Source organism: Silene latifolia, chromosome Y (genome assembly GCF_048544455.1).
Source record: "Silene latifolia isolate original U9 population chromosome Y, ASM4854445v1, whole genome shotgun sequence".
Classification (NCBI taxonomy): domain Eukaryota; kingdom Viridiplantae; phylum Streptophyta; class Magnoliopsida; order Caryophyllales; family Caryophyllaceae; genus Silene; species Silene latifolia.
Window position 1 is genome coordinate 473,699,459 of NC_133538.1, and position 20,456 is coordinate 473,719,914.

The 20,456-nt window shown below is 42.3% G+C and overlaps 1 non-coding gene across 1 annotated transcript; it reads right to left on the reverse strand.

Annotated features, from left to right (window-relative positions):
* Positions 1 to 12,365: 12,365 nt before the first annotated feature.
* On the reverse strand, positions 12,366 to 12,472 carry LOC141635659 (small nucleolar RNA R71). The gene has a single exon (XR_012540330.1). It is a non-coding gene; the product is annotated as a small nucleolar RNA R71 (small nucleolar RNA).
* Positions 12,473 to 20,456: the final 7,984 nt, after the last annotated feature.

A 20,456-nucleotide genomic window follows, 5' to 3' on the forward strand; every position in this document is an offset into this window, starting at 1 on the left:
TAGCTCACCTCTAGTATCCGATAGGACCAAGGCTCTCACAGCCAAACAAGACAAGACATTATCAAGAATGCGACCCTTCGTAAGTAACTATTTATAATAAATATCTCATACTTGTCTTATATTAATAATTAATCCATTTTATAATTTAACATGCCGGTTAAACAAAATAAATAAAATATAACCATTAGTAATGAACAATTTACGTTATGTGAAAATTTACGAAAAGCAAACAATTCAATACAAGTGACAAATTGAGCCCAAAAATCCAATAATGATGAGCCCACAAACATCCAGAAATTTGGGTCCAAATAAAATAAAGAGGTGAGTCCAAAATGTTTCATGGTTTGAGCCCAAGCATTGAATGTTGGTGAGCCCAACATTAGTAATCACAAAATAAAGAAAAAGGAGGACATGGCATCAAAATCTCGACAAACACAGTAATTACAAAAATAGAGAAAAAGGAGGACATGGCATCAGTAAGCTCGGCAAACACAGTAAGAAAGTTAGGTGAGCAAGGTATAGGATTAGCACAGTGCGATCATCCCCCCGACCCATGAACCTGTACAATCAGTCCTAAGGGAAATTCGTCTAGAGGAATCATACAGGGGAGCAAGGAATGCACTGTTCCTGCACTCAGACCCTTCTTTGACAGTCCAAGGCCGGTTTTTCCAAAGCGGTAAAAATCGAATATACATGTGACGGCATTAGCATGAGGACACAAACAGGAAAAACGATTCGAGGGACCGATTTATTCGTCTCAAAACAGAGTTCGAAACTAGCATGGAACAATTTAAAGCCGTGGTTTAAAGCCCTCATTTCAACTCCGTTTTAAGACGAGATTAAAACGGGGAAAACAAGTGTACATGTGACGATCCTAACATGAATAGAATGTGCACCAAAACCATTTCGAGTGACTGATTTGTCCCTCCCCAAAAACAGCAGCAAAACGTCAAATGTACAGCACAAAAACCGAGTTCCAGCAGCTTATTTTAGAACGAACTCGAGACGTAACAAGCAGGCAAGTTAGGACAGTATAAACACACAAGGGGCGTAAATAAAGCCATCATCTTCACCATAAGAGAACTCAGAAAATCCAGCAGATATGAACATACAATTTACTCAGCAAGAAGCAAGCCATACACTATTTTCGAACTCGAAACCGGGTAAAAGAGAAGGAACAAGCAGTGAAACACGACCACCATCGAAGTTTACCACATGTACTTCAAAGAACATTTCTATACACGAGAAATCATTCAAAGGTTTAAACTTTTACTATAAACACAGAAAAGTCGAGTAGAAAAGGCGAGTTTCCCGACGTTTGTCGAGTAACCTATCACCGTTACCTTAACTTTCTTCAATCTTCAAGGGAATGGTCTATTATGAACAAGTTTCCTTCGGGGTCCTCAAAGTCTTCACCTAAAAACCGTAATAAGAGCCGAGTTAGTTTAAAAACGTCCCATTTATGAGACGGGTCGAGATGAAAACTCCACAAGACTATGTCTTTCTTACCTTAAAAGATGAAGGAAGAGATAAGGGGAAGAATGGTGCAAGAATTATTGAGTTTGGTCGAAAAATGAGCTAGAAATCTAAGATTTTTCGGTCGCCATTGATGGGTTTTTGAGCTTGTTTTGAGTTTTGTTTCTAAAGCTGTAGAATTGTTGTTTGCAGGTCCTTTATGCAATCCCACAGGAAACTTTCGAAAAGAATAGGGGTGTTAGCTGGTTATGATTGGTCAGAGAGTGTGAGGGAGAGTAAATCTATTATTATTATATTAGTTGGGTGCCAAAATTGAGGGGCGTGTTGTCGACCCGGGATAGGTCGAGAGTAGATAAGTTTAGTCTCACATGTGAGCATGTGACGGTTCTTTGCTAGACGGAGGTTCGTCTTAAACCTACTATAATCTAAGACGGAATTTTATTATTATAATCGCTATTATTATTATTACTATCCGACTAAAATACGTATTTTTATATAAATTAAGTTTTAAATATTACTTTTATAAAAATCTTGTTTAAAAATAAATCCAATTAAATTAAATAATTCAAAAATATAAAATAAAGTAATTAAATGGATAAATAAATTTTAAATGTCAAAATGAGAAATTCGCGGGTGTTACAATTCCTCTATCCCTATACCTGACTGTTACCAAGACAGCCATGGGCGCAATGCTAGCACAAACAGCTGGCAACGAGGAGCGAGCCATCTACTACATCAGCAAAAAGTTCATTGAGTACGAGACGAGGTATACCCAACTGGAAAAGACATGCCTTGTCCTAGTATGGTCAACAAAGAAGCTGCGGCATTACATGCTCAGCTACACGGTCCACATCTACTCCAAGATGGACCCGGTTAAATACATCTTCGAAAAACCGGTACTAAACGGAAGGATGTCTAGATGGACACTCATGCTGTCCGAATTTGATCTCAAGTTTGTACCCCTCAAGGTTATCACGGGAAGAGCAGTCGCCGACTTCTTAGCAGAAAATCCCGTCAACGAGGATCCAACGATCGACACATGGTCACTTCCTGACTAAGACATCCTTTATGCCGACTCCGACGCATGGGACCTATACTTTGATGGTGCATCTAATCTGAGAGGCTTCGGGGTAGGAATCCTTCTAATATCACCAGAGGGAGAACACGTTCCGATCTCGGTCAAGCTAGACTTCGCCGTCACCAACAATGCCGCTGAATATGAAGCATGTCTTATCGGCCTACAAGCAGCCATCACACTTGGCATCAAGAGATTGAGGGTCCATGGCGATTCCTCACTCATCATCAATCAGGTATCTGGATCATGGAAAATCCGATCTGACAGCCTAGCTCTTTACCAAGCGAAGATCAGTCAAGTGGCCGAGTTCTTCGTCCAAGTCGACTACTTCCACTTGCCGCGAGAGGAAAATCAATTTGTTGATGCCCTGGCAAAGTTTGCCGCGCTCGTCAACATACCTGACGACATGACATCGATGCCCGTATGTGTCGAGAGAAGGAGCGAGCCTGCTCACATTTGTGCCATTATCGACGACGAGGAAAGCCATGATGAACCTTGGTACCAAGCCATCCTCAATTACAAAACCAAAAACGAATTTCCTCCCAACTCTGATCAAAGAGGACAAAGAGCCATCCGTTGACTTGCATCACAATTCATGATAAACCAAAATCAACTCTACAAAAGAATACCCCAAGGAATTCTCCTCCTTTGCATTGACCATCACAAAGCCAAAACGTCATGGGAGAGGTTCACGACGGAGAATGTGGCCCTCACATGAGTGCAATGATGCTTACACGGAAAATCATGCGGCTAGGTTACTACTGGATAACCATGGAAGCCGATTGCCGTACCTACGTCAAACATTGCCACAATTGCCAAATCTTCGCCAACATGCAACACATACCACCATCCCTTTTATACACCATGACATTACCCTGGCCATTCTCAACCTGGGGCATCGACATCATCGGGAAAGTCAACCCGATAGGCACCAAGGGGCATTGCTTCATCCTCGTCGCCATCGACTACTTCACCAAATGGGTGGAACCACAGTCATATGCAGTCTTGACCGCCAAACAAGTGGCCAAATTCATTCAAAACAACATCGTCTGCCAATATGGGGTACCCCATGAAATCATCAGCAATCAAGGCTCTCACTTCCGGGCGGAAACTCAAGCTTTGCTGGACAAATACAAGATCAAACGACATCGATCATCCCTCTACCGTCCCCAAACTAACGGAGCGGTGGAGGCAGCGAACAAAACTCTTGTTACCATTATCAAGAAAATGCAAGACAACTACCGCGATTGGCCGAGCAAACTTCCATTCCCACTCTAGGGATACCGAATCTCCATTCAAACACCGACAGGCGCCACACCCTTCTACCTAGCATACGATATGGAGGTGGTTCAACCGGTAGAGTTAGAGGTCCCTTCTCTACGCATCCTACTGGAAAGTCAAGTCCCTGAGGCGGAATAGACCCGTCGAAGGTACGAACAACTCACTCTTCCAGACGAACGGCGACTCAACGCCTGGCACAACGTCCAGCTATACCAACAACGTATACAACGGGCATTCAACAAGTAGGTCAAACCCAGAAACATCCAGGAGGGCGACTCGGTCCTCAAGTCAGTTCGAGCACCATTACCCGTCGATCCAAGGGGAAAATTCAAACCCAACTGGGCCGGCCCATACCTGGTCAAGAAAATACTTTCGGGGGGCGCAGTGAGACTGAGTGACCTAGACGGGGAGGACTTTACAAACCCGACCAACCTAGACCAACTCAAGAAATACTACCCTTGAACCATAGCAACCAACAACCTAGCCTAGTTTTGCAACTAGCGTCGACCTCAACCCTTTTCAAGTCAAGTTCGTCAATACGTTATGATTTGAAATTGCATGTTTTATCGAGTCTAAGCTGCGGCACCTTGCCCGTTTCAAATGTCCTTTGATCCGTCAAAAAGGCAACGTCCATTTGCACTACGAAAAACAAACCCCCCTGAACTACGAGCATGGTTTGATTTCACCTCTTGAGGTGAATACGTAGGCAGTCCCTCTTATGCCTGAGGGATACAACCACAAAACCCAATTCCAATTCACAAAACATTTCGAACTACGATCATGGTTTGATTTCACCTCTTCAGGTGGATACGTAGGCAATCCTTTCTTACACAAGAAGGATACAACCATCCCCACAATCAAATACAATCATCCCCATACAAAAATCCCCATCAAAAAAGAAGAAAGAGAAAACCACTCCCTTTTCCATAAAAATACAAAAATGAGCCTTTCTCCCTTCCCACAAAATACCACTTTCCCAAGTGCAAACGTTTAGGACGATTCAAATCGAATTGCCTTTACCAATGGATGGAAGAAACAAGCGTTCACAACTTTCTACACGAGCAATCCTCTTATTTAATTAATAATGGGAGGGATTACAATTTCAACAACAAATAAAGCTCGACGAGTCTACAACTTGTCGAAGCTAAGGTGTCAACTAACACACCTCACATAATAAAACTAGCACAAAACACACAATAACTAGCTAGTACAACATAATAAAAACTCATAACAATACCACAACATAATAATAAACGGGTAATGGAGGTCTTCACTCTTCCATTCTACCCTTGCCTTTTCCCTCGGGGTACATCTTCCCCTTGTTCTTCTTGTTGGCCTGCCTAGCATGGGTTTCCTCCTCAGAACGGATCCTCAACGGATCTAAGACGGCAACGGCCTCCGGTCTAGCACAAGACCCCATATTTGACCCAAGACGAGCCAATGCACGGCCCACCATATTCTTGGGGCCAGAACTCCTCCTCTTCGGTGGTCTCATCACATCGGGGGTAGCTCCATCAACCTACTCCTCAAAGAAAGCACGGTTGGCCTCGCCAACCTCTCGGTACTTCAAGTCGACATCCTCGTCCTTACGAAATTTGGATCTCTCTTCCATGGACGGAGCACGTGACCACTTGACATAAGCGGGAGTCACCCATGTCGTGGCAACGGGGTTTGGCACCTCACAAAGCGGCCGAGAATTCCACAAACTCGGAGTTCCGGGACACATTCTCTTGGACAAGAGTATCTTGAGCGGGCACCTTTTGTTGACGCCCCATTTGCCTCATGAGCCTTTGGGGATATATGAAGAAAACAACCTTCAAACCCACCGCCATCAAAGAACGAGGACTAGCACCCGAAGCGGGCAACCCCGTGAAGGACCTCAAGTGCCACGACGGCACCACCCAACGGATATGAGGACCACCCTCCTCTGCCAATCTTGCGGCCCAATAGGCCTCGGTGGAAGCAAAACTATCCGGGTACAACTTCTTCCTCATAGTGAGGTGACAGAAGGAGTAAGAAGAAGGATTAACCGGAGGCTCTACATACCTTAGCCTCTCCAATAGCCACACTTGGAGGATCCTTGGCGATCCAAAAGAGGGAGCTTCTCCACAAGAGCCTTCCTTGTCCAAAGCTTGGATAAATTCTCCAAGCACCAACCATGATGGATGTCTACCATGCTCCATTTGCTCAATCACATGGATAAGGGTCATGCTACCATGACATCTTGGCCCCTCCTTCTTCAAGACATCAAAAAGAGGTACACATGGACAAGGCAAAATGCAAGAGCCCTTCTCCTAGCAACCTCCGAGACATTAGCATCTAACCGATTCGAGAAGATGTTGATAAGAGCCATCGTATCCACACCATGTAGAGAAAGAAGAAAGTTGACTTGGCTTGTTGACAAGCCCAACATGGAACGGAATTTCTCCTTGTAGCACAACGGAGTCGGAGGAAGCACCGGAACACAACCCGGCCACCCACCAATGACTCCAACTTCTTCGGCGAGAGGACAATTTTCACCTTTCGGGAAAACGAAAACATGATGTTTCCAATCCCAAAACCAAGAACATGCTTCAAGAAATGAAGCTTGCACCTTGACTTGACGAAGCACCAACAATTGACCAACTCCCATGCAATCGAGTTGATACTTCTCGGGAGGAGACAAATCCCGACACCATTGTCGCAATGCATTCTCAAAAGCATCCATGAAATATTTTTGTGGAAGGAGAAGAGGTTTTGTGGAGATGTTTTTGTGTTTCGGATGATGAAACAATGAAGCGCAAACGTCCCTATTTATACAAAATGATCAGCGCATTTTTCAGAAAAAGAGGAGAGCTGGCTTCCATCGCCAAGCTGCTCGCGCCTCTTTCAGGATTCCCCAGGATTCCCGCCGTTGACTTGTCTCTTTCAACATGTCTTTTCTCCTGACACCACAAACCTCCCGCCAGGAACCTCGCGCCTCTTCGGGATGATTCTGGGAAATTTTGTGTTTCTTCACACTCACATTTCCTTGTTTTCGCGTTTTACGAAATCCGACACGGTTTACATGACGCAGCTTTAAACATACGGATTTTTCTTTCTTTTTTTAAAGGGGGGAAGGGCTAGTTGCCCCGATCCACGATGGATCGTTTCCATGTCAGTCGAATTCCGAAATCGTTTCCATGTCAGTCGAATTCCGAAAATTTTTCGCTTTTTCGCAATTCAAAAATCAAAACCGAAAATTGATAACACGACATCAATTTTCCTCAAAAATTCAAGCACTCACAAATTCGAGTCTTCACCTCAAAAGCCAAATATACTTGCAAAAATCCTTTTCTAAAAATTCTTTCCTGACGGTTTGAGTTTTGTATTTTTTCGAGTCAATTTTCAAAATTTCTATGCAAATTAATTCACGACACGAGTTAATTGCTCAAATTTTCAGCAATTCCTTTGAATTCCGAACGTGATGATTTGTCACGGAATTTTCAAAATTTCAAATTTTAACTTCAAGTCATCTTGGTTAATTTTTGTTTTTTTCAATCAAATGTTTTTACGTGTTTACGTTTTTGCGTATGTGCTATCTGTTGCCTGTTTTCTACACTAACGATGCAGGAACTGGTGCAAAGCAAAAGGAGAATCAACAGCCGACAGCGCTCCTCCGAAACACAACACAAAAAAGCCGAAAATCACAAAATAAACTACAATCCAAAAACACATATATACAAACCGCCTTACGCAAAATACATAAACAAACGTCTATCATACAGACACTGGCCTAAAACAAACGTCTATCATACAGACACTGGCCTAAAACAAGCGTCTATCATACAGACACTGGCCTAAAACAAACGTCTATCATACAGACACTGGCCTAAGACAACGAACTGGGGGCTATCCGCCACCTACCGAACTAAGCACTCCCTACCCTTCCGATCAGAAAAGAAAGAGAGCAACAGGGGAAACAGAGGAGCATCATCGAAAGCAGAGGAGGTTACCATGACGATAACCCTCCGCTCCTGCTCCATGACAAAAAAGAAGACAGTGTCTTGCAGACTTCGGATGATGAGGAGGGAAAGAACCATGATGCGATGCACCATTCCGATACTGAACCCCACTCATCACACACCTTGTCTATGAGCCACAACGAAAAGGAAAAACCGGCCATGTCAGCCGCCTATCCTCCTCTACGGAAGCATCCTCCACCACCGCCTCGAATACGGCAGCCTCCTCGGCCGCTACAGCCCCTCCGGGTCGACTTCCTCCTCCAAAGCCTCAACAACGGACCCCATAGGTCCCAAACAGTACCATGTGATAAAAAAAAAAAACAAAAACCGTCAGCCGAAATTTTGGCATTACGACGGCATGAAATGGATAAATCCAAAAACAAAAAACACAACCTGCAATACAAAAAACAAAGGGCAATCCCGCCCAAAATCCAACCAAACAAAACGGTTCACAAAAAAAAAACAAAAACGACTCGCCCCTCTTTTCAAGCAAAAGACGAGTCAAAATCACAAAAACGGCATTTCAAGACCCATACAAGGTCCGCCTACAACCCAAAATACATTCCCGACACAATGGGGATTTTTCTACGTTCAAAAAGGCAATTCATACGCTAATTTGAGCCCAAACCGGTCAAAAATTCAAAAACGACCGCCAAAAGGCAAACGTGATTTTATCACGCCCCAAGGTGACCTAAAATACCAATAAGGTCCATTTCAAGGCAAACTGACTCAATTCAAGCCCAAACAGGCGCTTATTTTGTCAGACGTAAGACCGTCGCAAAAGGAAAAAATCCAATTTTGCCCACAAACATCCAACGAAGGTCCTTAAATGGCAAATACGGGTTTTCCCAACTACAATGCAACCTAGTGGGACACACTACCCAAGAAAATAAACTTGGCATTGCGAAATGAGATGGTTTCTCGCCTCATTCACGTTTTTCGAGCATAGGGAGCGGGAACGGGGACCAAAATACAAACTAAAAGCACCCCTATACTCCTAAACAGGTTTCTAACCTAATGCAAACATCAATTTCACTCGAAATTGGCTCAATCAAAAACGCCTAATTCGATTTTTAGGGCAAAATTTCGCCCTAATTTAATCAAGCTAAAATCGACAAATTTGAAATGATTCAATAGGGAATACTTACCTTGAGATGACATTTGTTGACAATGGCACAAGAGAAAGCAAGCTAGAAGGTCCTTTAATGGCGATTTTGCGAGATTGTTGAGGTTGAAGATGAATGATCATCCGCAGCTCAACCTCGCGTCTTTTTAACAGAAAATAGGGAAGTCGGCTTCTATCTCCAGATGGCTCGCGCCTAAACCAGGCCTCCCCTTTGCTTTTTCAGTGAAAATTGGGCTTTGGCCCAATTCCCCACAACAAATTCGAATTTTCGTTGACGATATTGAATGTCGTCATTTCCTCGAAAAACAAACAAACCCAAATAGTGAAAATTCAAATTCGCTATTTTCAAAAACTTCTAGCAAAACGGCGATCGAAACCGCCAACTTCAAAAATAATAGCGAAAATTCAAAATCGCTATTTTCTTCCAACTTCAAAAATAACAGCGAAAATTCAAAAACCGCTATTTTTCAAGCAACGGCGGCACATAAACTGTCAATTCAATCAATAGTGAAGATTTTAAATTCACTATTTCTTTCAAATGTCAACGGCGGCACATAAACCGTCACTTCAATCAATAGTGAAGATTTCAAATTCACTATTTCTTTCAAATGTCAACGGCGGCACATAAACCGTCACTTCGATCAATAGTGATGATTCCAAATTCACTATATTCACCACATGTCAACGGCGGCACATAAACCGTCACTTCAAACGCTATAGAAAACTTAAATTCACTATTTTCCTTCAAAATCAGAACAAACGGCGATCAAAACCGCCACTGCAAATTCAATCATTAGTGAAGATTCCAAATTCACTATCCCTTCAAATACCAGCAGGGGGCTTCCTCGCGGAACCCACTCATTCCAAAAAATAGTGGTAATGAGAATCCATACCCACTATTTCCCTAGCAACGTCACGAGTTCACTATTTTCAAAGCAAGCCCATTTGACGCGGCTACTCCCATGGTCCATCAACCGACCTTATCATTTAGCTGGCGAGCCTTTGTCCGCAACCTTTCAAGGACACATCCCGAAGATGCCTCGGGTACATTTCCTTGTCTCGGCTGGCGAGCCCTCCTCACATACGCAACATGGCTGGCGAGCCTTTGTCCGCAACCTTTCAAGGACACATCCCAAAGATGCCTCGGGTACATTTCCTTTTCTCGGCTGGCGAGCCTTACAACGCATCACGGCTGGCGAGCCTTTGTCCGCAACCTTTCAAGGGCACATCCCGAAGATACCTGATGCGTGTCTTTTATATGATGTTTTACATCCTATTTTCCACGCATTTCAGAGCTCATTCGCGTAGTTTAAGCTACCATTTCCCCTATTTTCGTTTATTTTCGTGTTTTTGTACATTATTACAGAAATGTGAAGAATCCAGCGGAAATCGAGCTAAATCCGCCCCCGAGTATCCTGCATTGCATTTTGACATGAAGTATTCACTTAAGGAACGAGCTTGGTGCGCAATTCAAGGCCCGAAAGACAAATACACGAGAAATTGGAAGTCAAGTGTCAGCTACTTCAGTCGATCGACCACTGCCTTCAGTCGATCGACCAACTTGCGGTTTCCAGAAGCTACTGTACCCTGCTGCCCAGTCGATCGACCGCCACTCTTAGTCGATCGACCAAGCCGCTATCCCAGACGAGAATTAAAAGATCGAGGAAACTCAAGCCCATTGTGTTTCGGTTTTGATAATAAGTGTTACGTATATTTTCTATATAACGTAACCTAGAACATCAGATTATTCATTCAGTTTTTACTAGTTCTTAGTTTTGTTTCCAACATTAAATAATTAGGGTTTTTAAATACTATTTCGTACAATTACTCTCGTATTCTTCTGCTAATAATTCAGTTTGCTTTATTATTGCTTGTAGGATAGAATTGCTAGTTAGTTTCCCAAAACCGATTCATCGTTTATGCTAATTGTTTGTTCTATTATTTCAAGCATGAATTCTTCTGTTTATTTTATTAGTTTTATTGTCGTTATCGTCCATAGTATGAGTAGCTAAATAGTTTATGCTAGGATGTAGGGGAATTATAGTATAGGCGGCAATATAATGAACACGGCCTGATTCCCGTGTCAATCGATCGACTGACATGCTTGGTTGATCGACTGACCTCGTGAGGTTTTCCTTCATTTTAATTGATTTAAATGTTGTGTTTGACGAATCGAATGCATGCGACTAGTTGAATACTTAATATTTGACTGACCCATTAGATCGAGAGATAGGGACAGTTGTTAGATCACCAATTAAAATGACTAAACTATGCTGAGATCGAAAGATAGGTAAAGTTTAGACCGTTAGTCACTTTTCAGGACTAAAGTTAGTATTAGTGATATTAGGGACCTATAGCGAGATCGAAAGATGCTATTTGTTAAGAGTAGACCGAGAGGACCTCTTTATTTCCCGCCTCATGTGTTTGATTTAGACCTGTTTAGTATGCTGCCGCCGAACTATAACGAACCAACCATCCTAGTACCCTTTCTTTTATCTGTTTTAACTGTTTATTTAGTTTATTGTCTTTATTTGCTATTAGTATAGACCAAATCAAATCAACCCCCCTTTTGTTACCTTAGACTAAACTAGACAATTAGAAATTACATTCGCCTCCTTGTGCTTCGACCCTGTTACCACTAGCCTAGGTTAGTTTTAATAGGAGATTATAAATTTTATTTTTGGTGCTCACAACGACGGGTATCAAATTTTGGCGCCGTTGCCGGGGAGGCAATTGTTCTAATTTTTAGTTGTTTTTATTTAGTCTTTCTTTAGTTTAAGGGACTTCCGTTCCTTAAACTTTTCTTATATACTTTTTGTAGTTTCCTCTTATGCGCAGGTCACAGAGTGGTGAACTAGTACCATTCAATCCTGAGATCGAGAAATCCTTGCGCGAGTTGAGACGATCACAAAGGGTATTACCGACAGAGGAAGAGCAAAGTACTCTGTCAAGTTACTACGAGAACGCTCTGTTCGAAGAAGATCCACCTACATCTCCCGCTCTACTTCTTCAATTTTGAGACAGTCACTTCTCCAGAAATTCCAGTCATGGCTGAAGAAGCAACCATTGCCAGTCACTCAGAGCCGACAGCTGTGAACCTCTACAAAGGATTCAAACTACCTGGGGAGGCGAGAAAATTCGAGCCGAAGCCTTCTTATATTAACCTGGTTGAGAGAAACCAGTTCGGGGGAGCTGCAAATGAAGATGCAGCCAAGCATATGGAGATTTTTATTGATTATTGCTGCTCTATACCCCCGCCGACCGGTGTGACCCAAGACCAGATCAAGGAGACCATGTTCATTTTCTCCTTCGTGATCTTGCAAGGGAGTGGTATATAGATCCGGATCGAGCCGCTCATGGGATCACCGACGGAATTCTTTGGCCTTGGCATTCTACAAGAAATACTTCCGCCTCGAAGACGAATGCCATTAGAGCTCAGATCACGAGCTTTAAACAGGGGCCTGATGAGAACTTTTATGAAGCATGGGTCCGTTTCAAGAAATTGGTGCGAACCATACCGCACCATGGGTTCGAAATTTGGAGTCTTTGCAATCAGTTCTATAATGGGTCATGTATGACGATCGAGAGGGCTATTTTGGATGTGCGACCCAATGGCCGATTTCTTTGTGAACATGGGAGAGACTAAGGGGTGGAAGATCATCGATGATTTGGCCACTCATAAGGCTGAATATGGGAATTCGAGAGGTAACCAGAGGAGATCTGCTGAATCTTCCTCTGTTGCTGCACTAGAAGCTCTCACTGCAAGGTTTGATAAATATGAGTTGGGAGGAGCTTCTAGAGGAGGGATGTACCATTTTAATGCTGTTTCAGACGGTCCTTTCGTCTGTAGAAGATGTGGAGCTGAGGGGCATGTCTCAGAGAATTGTTCTGTCCCCTTCGAGTCTTGCGCTGCCTTTCAACATTATAGGCAGACAAACACGTACTATGAGCCGGGATGAAGATGCTAGAGAGCCAAATTGCTCAATTGGCTAGCAAGAGTACCACTCGAGCTCCGGGACACTTACCGACTCAAACTGACCAGAAAGAGACCCTAAATGCCATAACATTGAGGAGTGGGTCTACCCTGCAGGGGCCTGCTATGGTCGAGGATGATGCTGCAAATGATGAGGCGAAACAAAGTCAAAACAAAGCTGGAACGAGCAAAGGAAAGAAAAAGGCGTCTACAAGGTATATCAGTCGATCGACAGATATACCCGGTCGATCGACTGAAGTGCGGGGTACAGGAGCTTCTGGTCCTGTTCAACTCAGTCGATCGACTGACATCACTGGTCGATCGACTGAGATCGCTGCTGATAGGGAGATTTTTCGTCCTCCGATGCCCGACAACTTGAGGGATCATTTGTTTCGGGGCACGACAGCCCCGAAAATATTGGGGAAAGACCCGAGTGCTGATGGGTCGGATCCGGCTCAAGTACGACCCGATGTCGATCAATGGTTCACATTTGAGACGGTCTGAAGAGGGTTCAAGCTTCAACAAGGAGAAAGTAGTGGACTTCCGGCCTAAGTCCACGGATACGCATCATGCGCGATTTAGAGGAGAGGGCTAAGCTACTTCTTACTGACCCCATATCCAGGAAAGACTAGTGCCGATTTAACGAAGGAACAGGGTATCTTTCAATAAATTTGAAAAAGTTATTCGTAGCTTGAATGTACAAGTGCCTTTCCTTGAGTTAGTTAATCAAGTGCCTGCCTATACTAAATTCATGAAACAACTCTTGTCTAAGAAAAAGTCACTTGAAAATGTGCATACTGTCGCATTAACCAAAGAGTCATGCTCTTATTTGTCTCACACTGTACCTCACAAGCTAGAAGAATCGGGTAGTTTTTCTGTTCCTTGCAATATAGGTACCTTCTCTATTGAGAAGGCATTATGTGACTTAGGAGCTAGTATAAGTGTAATGCCCTTGAGTCTTGCTAGGAAGCTCAAATTGACTAGGTTCGCAGTGACAGAGATGACAGTACAGATGGCTGACCGATCTGCGGTCCAGCCAATAGGAGTCTTAGAGGACATCCCCATGCAAATAGGGAAGTTCTTCTTCCCTATTGACTTCGTCGTACTTGACATGCCTGAGGATGCCCATATTCCCATTATTTTGGGTAGGCCATTTCTGCACACTGCTGGTGCAGTCATAGATGTTGGTTCGGGTACCTTGACTTTTAAAGTAGGGAAGCATTCTATTGTCTTTGCCCAACCTGCTAAGAAGAAGGACCCCATGTGGCCTGTGACTTGCAATACGATTTCTGAAAAGAAATCTTATTTTATACTTCCTGATATGCCTGTCTCTACTCCTATTCCTGTCATAACCCCTCCGCCCCAGATTGGGAGCAAATTGGAGGAAGATTTGTCTATTTCTGATATTACAGGAGTTGGTTTGTGGAAGGAAGAATTGCAAGTTACTCCAGCAGCAAAGACGCCAATCATCTCATGAGGCGGTCTTGGTTGCCTCAGCTATGGCACTGATGAGGAAGTTGATGACGAGCCGGTCAAGGCAAGGGAGTCTGACTTGGACTTTGATGAGCAAGAAGAGGCCATTGATTGGGGAGATGATGAAAGTGTTGATCCATTGAGCCATACGGACGTGGAAGCTAAGAAGGTGCAGCTGATAAGATAAGCACCGTTGAGGCTACCTCTAGTAGCCAGAAGCCGACGAAGTGGGCCATTCCGTGTCCGTTCTTGATCAACTACTAGTTGATCACATGTTTTTACGAACATTTTATTTGCTTTTGTTAGACACTTTTTATTGCTTTTGTGTGCGCGAAACTTCGCATTTTATTTTGCTTGCTTAGGATTTTATACGCTTTAGACATTACTTTGGGTTTTGCGCAATTTTGGGCGCGTATTATTGTGCACTTGCAGGTTTTTAGACCTCATTAGCTCAAGTAATTGAGCAAATACGAAGAAATCTGAAGTACAACAAAGATTTCGGTCGATCGATCGTCGCATTTCAGGGGCTGTTCCTTTCACCTCGGTCGATCGACCGAGTGATGTGGTCGATCGACCGATCGCCTTTCTTGTGCACTTTACGACCTCTCTCCTGCTATGTTTGGTCGATTTGCGGAATTAAGGGAGTTTTCTACTCCACTTTATCTTCCGTCACTATTTATTTTTTCTATTTTTCTCAATTTTGCACATAATACCGCTTCATCATTGCTTTCTCGATTTATGCGTGGGACTTTGTTTGTCTTTTCAGGTACTTATTAGTAGCACTGCTGGCTACTGAAACCTCCTAGCTCACGCTCGTTTGGGGAGGTTTCCTTTGCTGCGCTTAAAGTCTTGTGAGTTCCCGATTTCCACTTCATGTTTTATTTGTTTATTTTCCCGCAAATTCCCTTTTTCCTTTTCTTCATTACATGATTTTGCACAATGGGGACATTGTGCGATTTGGTTTGGGGAAGGGTTTTGCGTCGCATATCATTCGCTTGCATTCACGTTTACATTTTCTGCTTGCATTGTTTTTTTTATTTCATACTTATATACAAAAATCCAAAAAATTGAAAACATTTCAAAAAAATTCAAATAAAATGCACGTTTTTTTTAGCATATAGGTCGAGTCGGAACGGTAGTATTTCAATGATGACATTGCATGTGCACATGTTTTTGCCTAAGCCTTGCTTGATTAACATGTTATTAGTAGAATCATATATGCATAGTCTATGAGTTTTCGTTAATTATTTACTGAACTTTAGACTTGACTTAGAATTTTGGCAAGCTACATCATACTTCTAAGATTTAGAGCCTACAACTGGTGACATCTATAACCGGTTTATTTAGGAATGTGAGTAGTACTCCTTATGAGACATGTCATATCAATTTGTATAAATATGAACTTAATCTGCTTAATACCTGTATGCATTCGGTTTGTGTTTAGTTGACACATGTGGTAGAGGTTTTCCTTTATTCATTTTACCCATAAGCTCCACACTGCCAAAAATATCCTTTTTGTCCTATTTACTACATCCTACATTTAGCCTGTCCTTTGTCAAGCTAGTAGTCTATGTTGTTGGGATTGTCACTTCGTTTTTGGTAGCCAATTGCTCTTATTTGAGATTTTGTTGGGAAGATGAAATGAAGGAGGAAAGAAAAGAAACAAAAAGAAAAAAATGGTTCGAAAAAAGAAAAAAAGAGAGTTCTGTACTGTTCATAGCAGTCGATCGACTGCCAATTTTGGTCGATCGACTGGACTTCGAAAGAAAAAAAGAAGAAATCAATTCGCATAATTCAAGCCTTTATCTTATGGCGATTTTTGCTCCCATGTATTATTCATTTCTTATGGGGAGTTAGTTGATTACTTTTATACCTGGAAACTGTGAGATTTGTGCTTGCTACAACATCGTTTCATTTAATTTTGAGCAAGAAGTTGGATGTTGCCATGTGGTTCCGTTTGGGTACTAGCTTGATCACCTGTACCTCCACTTTTCCATATATATTTTGCCTCTTCTTACCCATACCCCACATATCCCACATATACCTCGGCATGTGTCATGGTCTTTTGTTGGTTGGAATGCATATGTACGGTTGTAGAGATTGTTTTCATATTATACTGCAGGCATGTTCTTATAGGTCGTAGTTAGGTGAGAGTCTGTACAAAATGAATTCTTTATATCCTCTTATATTTTCACCCGTGCTTATGTGTGATACGAGCGACCCGTGAGAGTCCAAATTGATAAGTCTCTATAGTTGACAGTTCAGCAATTTTTCTAACGACGTTATAACTCATTTGCATGATTCGAATTACTAATTGATTGTTAGTTATTGCATTAAAATTGGTTTAGGCTTTACATGTTGTAATTCGCTCTGAGATTGAACTCGTTCCATTAGGTTTTAGGATCGAGTCTAGTTCTTTCTTGGGGACAAGCAAGGGTTTGGTTTGGGGAAGTTTGATGCGTGTCTTTTATATGATGTTTTACATCCTATTTTCCACGCATTTCAGAGCTCATTCGCGTAGTTTAAGCTACCATTTCCCCTATTTCCGTCTATTTTCGTGTTTTTGTACATTATTGCAGAAATGTGAAGAATCCAGCGGAAATCGAGCTAAATCCGCCCCCGAGTATCCTGCATTGCATTTTGACGTGAAGTAATCACTTAAGGAATGAGCTTGGTGTGCAATTCAAGGCCCAAAAGACCTATACACGAGAAATTGGAAGTCAAGTGTCAGCTACTTCAGTTTATCGACCACTGCCTTCAGTCGATCGACCAACTTGCGGGTTCCAGAAGCTACTGTACCCTGCTGCCCAGTCGATCGACCCCCACTCTTAGTCGATCGACCAAGCCGCTATCCCTGATGAGAATTAAAAGATCGAGGAAACTCAAGCCCATTGTTTCTAGGTTTTGATAATAAGTGTTACGTATATTTTTTATATAACGTAACCTAGAACATTAGATTATTCATTCAGTTTTTACTAGTTCTTAGTTTTGTTTCCAACATTCAATAATTAGGGTTTTTAAATACTATTTCGTACAATTACTCTCGCATTCAGTTTCTGGATCTCTCACTGCAATTCCAAACGGTATTCTTCTGCTAATAATTCAGTTTGCTTTATTATTTCTTATAGGATAGAATTGCTAGTTAGTTTCCCAAAAACGATTCATCGTTTATGGTATTTGTTTGTTTTATTATTTCAAGCATGAATTCTTCTGTTTATTTTATTAGTTTTATTGTTGTTATCGTCCTTAGTATGAGTAGCTAAATAGTTTGTGCTAGGATGTAGGGGAATTCTAGTATAGGCGGCAATATAATGAACACGGCCTGATTCGCGTGTCAGTCGATCGACTGACATGCTTGGTCGATCGACTGACCTCGTGAGGTTTTCCTTCATTTTAATTGATTTAAATGTTGTGTTTGACGAATCGAATGCATGCGACTAGTTGAATACTTAATATTTGACTGACCCATTAGATCGAGAGATAGGGACAGTTGTTAGATCACCAATTAAAATGACTAAACTATGCTGAGATCGAAAGATAGGTAAAGTTTAGACCGTTAGTCACTTTTCAGGACGAAAGTTAGTATTAGTGATATTAGGGACCTATAGCGAGATCGAAAGATGCTATTTGTTAAGAGTGGACCGAGAGGACCTCTTTATTTCCCGCCTTATGTGTTTGATTTAGACCTGTTTAGTATGCTGCCGCCGAACTATAACGAACCGACCATCCTAGTACCCTTTCTTTTATCTGTTTTAACTGTTTATTTAGTTTATTGTCTTTATTTGCTATTAGTATAGACCAAATCAAATCAACCCCCGCTTTTGTTACGTTAGACTAAATTAGACAATTAGAAATTACATTCGCCTCCTTGTGCTTCGACCCTGTTACCACTAGCCTAGGTTAGTTTTAATAGGAGATTATAAATTTTATTTTTGGTGCTCACAACGACGGGTATCAATGCCTCAAGTACATTTCCTTGTCTCGGCTGGCGAGCCTTACAACGCATCGCGGCTGGCGAGCCCTCCTCACATACGCACCATGGCTGGCGAGCCTTTGTCCGCAACCTTTCAAGGACACATCCCGAAAATGCCTCGGGTACATTTCCTTGTCTCGACTGGCGAGCCTTACAACGCATCGCGGCTGGCGAGCCCTCCTCACATACGCACCGCAGTTGGCGAGCATTTATCCGCAACCATGCAAGGACATATCCGAAGATGCCTCAGGTAGGACTCCTTCTTATGGCTGGCGAGCCTTTGCACGTAGTCTAATGGACTTTAAACGACCCGCACGGACAGTCAACAGACTCTAAATTGTTCCCGACGACAGGTCCTTGACTCGTACCCTCGAGTCGCCTTGGCGTCGCCCTTCCCGACGGCAGGTCCTTGGCCCGAATCCTTTTGAGCCGCCTCGACGTCGATTGGGTCTCCAGGTTGTAATCTTCGATTGACCTTGGGACTCTACTTTGTCTTTCGCCCTGTCCAAGCCTCAGTCAATGTGGGGGTCTATAGATACCCAGTATCTGCTGAGACTCCAACAAACACCCGATGATTATCGGACTACAACATGTTTTGGGATCGCAGCGTTTGATCGACAGTTTGTGTACAACTTTACGTCGGAAAACTTAAAACGATTTCGAAAACAAAACATTTCAAAACATTTCAAAAATACCTTGAGTGTTTAATGCACGGCGACGGGGTCGCGATGACACTAACTAGAGTCAAACCGCATAGGACCAAAAATCGACTCGAAAATTCAAATCCCGACTCCAACAATGAGTCAAACCGAGTCAAACACAAAAACAAAATATCTCAAAGCCTTCTATGCTAAGTTTTCCCGGATTCATATTGGTCAAGTACCAAACATGTGACTACAAAACCTAGGATAGAACAAATCATGATTGCGTTTGTTGTGAAAGCGACAACACATTTCCGAGACCGCGACGTGGCTCGCGCCTCTTTGAGCACCCTGTGGCCACGTCGCTCAAAACTCACACAACCACTCATTCTCCTATAAATACCCCTCAAATGCCACCCATTTGAGACTTACGCGAGTGTCCGCCCCCTCTTTTCTCCCTTAAAATTCTCGACTCGACTTCTAAAGTCACAATCCGACGCGTGTTAACAACCTACCGATCGTAAACACGAGCCTTACACATTGTTTGGTACCGTCATCGTGCATTAAACCACTTGACCTACCACTTCGACCACTACACCATCACTAAACTTTTAAAAACACTCTTTTTACTTACCAAAACGGTTTTAAACCGAGTTTTTTCCGATCAAACAAGTTGTTACACCTACGTCGGTCACTCGCCATAACCAAACATGTAAGTATGAGGGTGTAAAAATCCTCTTTTATTATGTTTTCATTTGTTTCATGACTCTAACATGCTAAAACATGCATAACATGAACCAAAACATGGAATAAACGAGCCAAAACTGATTTTTGGTCTGAGGCAGAAGCCCCTTAGGTCGCCAAATGGCTCGCGCCTAAATGGGGTACTCAGACCAGAAATCAACCATGTTTGTTCTCGTCATTTCCCTCAATCCATTTTTCATATTTGTAATCGGTTTTTACCATTTCAAGTATTTTCGAAACCTTTTTGTTTCATTTCACATGTTTTAACCATAAAACATTTTTCACCCTTGGTTCTTCATACCATGACGGTTAAATCCGTTTTTCGGTGATAATATTTCGTTAATGACATTCAAAAGTTATTTTAAAGCCTTTTATTTCATTTCTTTACATTTTCAAACAAACATATTAGTCACCAACACGAAATTATCCTTGGTTCTACATACCATGCCGGATTTTAACCCGGGTACGATGATGAGTATCGACTAATTACATTCAAAATGGACTGAAAACAATTAGTCCATGATCATTTTCAAAACTATTCATGTCAAGTTTGTCAAATCGAACCCGACACCGAATATTATCAAATAATGATGATTATTCGAGTGTAGTTCTTCAAATCAACAAATGCGGTCTAAACGACCCTTTCAAAATCAAACCGGGTTCAAAAACCCATTTTCAACACGTTTTATAACGTTTTCTAAATAGTCAGAA